The 3,019-nt window shown below is 41.0% G+C and overlaps 1 pseudogene; it reads left to right on the top strand.

The window, feature by feature from the left end:
• The first annotated feature begins 348 nt into the window (after nucleotides 1-348).
• LOC102258959 overlaps nucleotides 349-3,019 on the top strand; it is a 4,272-nt pseudogene continuing 1,601 nt past the window's right edge.

Raw genomic sequence — 3,019 nt, 5'->3', positions numbered from 1 at the left:
AAGTACCAGTTAAATCATAGCCCAGGCCCCAGACTGGCCAATTAGTGAGAGAAGCAGTTCAACACTTACATGCAACCAGGGTTAATTCAGTAAGAAGATAAAACAACTCTAAATGTGCTTATCTATATATATAAAGGGCTAATATGCTAAGTGTCCTTCCCACTGTCCAACTGGTCACTATGACATGCACTAATCACCAGGGGGCAGACAAGCACAGAGAAACAGCAGTACGGACCTGGTGCCTGGCGCTAACAAAGCAACACTCGTTTCCCCCAAGTGGGACACAGGCCCCACCACCACTTGGAGCAACAGCCCACCAAATCATAGCCTATGCTGCCATGGCGCAAAATGCGGCCCACAGCCCAACCCAGCCCACAAAAGGTGGCTGTTGGTGCCAGGTAATGATGTCACGTTCTTGTTGACATTCTGAAGCTGAAATTGTCAACAAAATGTGTCTGAAAAACAATCATCGACAAGTACTACCAATACTGGTAGGAACTGCCTTTATAGCAAAAATGAGGTAAATCAGGATGCAATTATCTGACACAGTTGTGGTGGAATGACTGTTACATGTCAATTTTGCCTATCCCTAAATTTCTCTGATGAAAAACCATCTGATGGAAAATTTACTTGATGTAGCAAAGGCAAAATTTGTCCAAATGATATAAATTGTCCAGAATACTGACATATTTTTATAAATTAATGATAAACGAAGATTCTGACAGTAAAAATGTCATGGAAAATATTCATTGTTATATCATGTTGTTATTGTTTATTTATTAACCAATTTATATATTATTTTCCTGTACATTTCACTAATTTTCTTTCATCTCTGACACTTCTATTATAAAGAAAGGACGAATAGCGATATTAAAATATTTTTTCTAATTAATTTCCTTTCAATGTGCATGAATTAGTGCACCAGGCCACTAGTATATAATAACAGACCTTCAAGACACATAAAACAATGGCTTACATAACTGAAAGAAGATATATAAATATCTATAATTATAGTTACAGATATCAACAGTTCTGTAATATTTTCCTAAGGCTACCATAACAAAATAACACAAAATGGGTGACTGAAGCAATAGAAATTTATCATCTCACAGTTATGGAACCTAGAAGTCTGAAATTAAGGTATTGGCAGGGTTGGTTCCTCCCATTGGCTATAAAAGGAAACCTGTTTCAAGCTTTTCTCCTAATTTCTGGGGGTTTGCTGGCAGTCTTTGACATTCCTTGGCGTTCAGTCTCTTTATATGAGATTCTCCCTGTGTGTGTCTCTGTCCAAATTTTCCTTTTTTATAAGATACTGGTCACATTGGATTAGGAGTCCACCCTATCCAATAACCTCATCCTCACCCACAAAAACTGTGCACAGTATGGCTAGCGACTCTATTCATATTCACTAAAATAACACAAATGTCTTTTATAGTAATAAGTTTAGTTAGTATAAGATAGTATAATCAAATTTCATTTTTTTATTAGAGTGAATTTTAAACTTTACTTAGAAGAGGAACTTAATTTTTGTGTGTGTGTGCGAGACCCTGATAAGTAACTTGTAACGCCCTGCATTAACTCCTGACAAATAACTTGTAACTCCTGACAAACAACTCCCTGCATGTGTATCCCGATAAGCCCAGAAGGCCACCGGAGCACACTGATATGAGACACTAAAGAAGCCCACCCATGGGGCATAAAAGAAGGACTCTCACGGCAGCAGTCAGACGCTTGTCTGCCCTCCACAGATGAGATGTTCTCCTTCCCCCTGGAAACTGCCGTTCCTGCTCTGCTTCTGAGCCCAGACCGTTAGAGGCCTCTCTTCGAGTCAAGAGACCGAGCTCCTTGCCGCGGCGTATTTGACCACCTCCGTGTGTCTCTGTCAGCGAGTGTCTCCGGGTGGCCTGCCAAGGACTGAAACCCATCAGCTCTCTGGTAAATAAACCTCTGTGATTTCTTGCATTGTTTATCCCCTGTGTCTTCTCTCTTCTTAGTTTTTGGTTAAGCTCGGCCATATTAATTAATAGTAAGTACCCTTTGACGTCTGTATTGGTATATCCAAATGAGGCGCTCTGGGTCACCTGTGCATACGTTCCCATAGGAGTGGAACAGTCTTTCAATAGGTGAATTAATAAACTATGATACAAGCACAAGCAATAAAAAGGAACATACAATACCGTAACTGGGATGACTCTAAAAGGCAGAAGGCTGAACCAAGTGAAACAGGAATTTTTAGGGGTGAAAAAGACAGGTTTAGGAAATTTTAGAAATTACGGGGACCATGGAAGAAGCACAGGGCTGCAGACCAGCAGAAGGTACATTTCCATAGAATAGGGGAGCTGAAAAGCTGCAACAGGTACATTTCCATAGAATGAGGGAGCTGGGAACAGCAAAAGGTCTATATTTACAAAATAAAGGGAAGGAAGCCCTTCATCCAGAAGGAGAAGAAGAAAGCCTAAAGGAAATAGGAGAACAATAAGGAAGGAGGAGAGGAAGACCTCACATGTCCCAAGTGAGGTTCAACCTTTGAGCTCAGGAGTTACTATAGTAACCAGTCCAAGAAAATAGTGACCAATCAGAGGGGATATCAAGGCATAAAGATCAACAGCCTTTATAATCCATGGAAACAGGGACTTGTTGGGACTCTTCCCCCTCCCCACGTGGGAGTCTGTGCTGTGAGGTTCTTTTCCCTTCAGCATGTGGGAATCTGTAAGTTCAATAAATTTCCACCTTTGCTATAACGCCCCTTTCTATCCTCAGTTTCATAACCACAGATTCAACCAACTGCTGATCACAAACAGTATTTTCACATTCCCAACTGTGGATTCCCAACTGCAGATGGAAAATACTCATTTCAACCTGCAGTTTGGTTGAATCCAGGGATGTGAAGGGCGAACTATAAAGTCAAAGTCATACTTGGATCTTCTACTACATGGGGATTTGTGCCCCTCACCCCAGTGTTGCTCAAGAGTCAACCGCAGAGACATAGAAGCATGGAACAGCCTGTGGAATATCAGAG

This window comes from Myotis brandtii, unplaced genomic scaffold (assembly GCF_000412655.1).
Source record: "Myotis brandtii unplaced genomic scaffold, ASM41265v1 scaffold125, whole genome shotgun sequence".
Taxonomy (NCBI): domain Eukaryota; kingdom Metazoa; phylum Chordata; class Mammalia; order Chiroptera; family Vespertilionidae; genus Myotis; species Myotis brandtii.
Note: the sequence above shows the minus strand (reverse complement) of the source record. Positions and strands in the feature narration are given on the sequence as shown.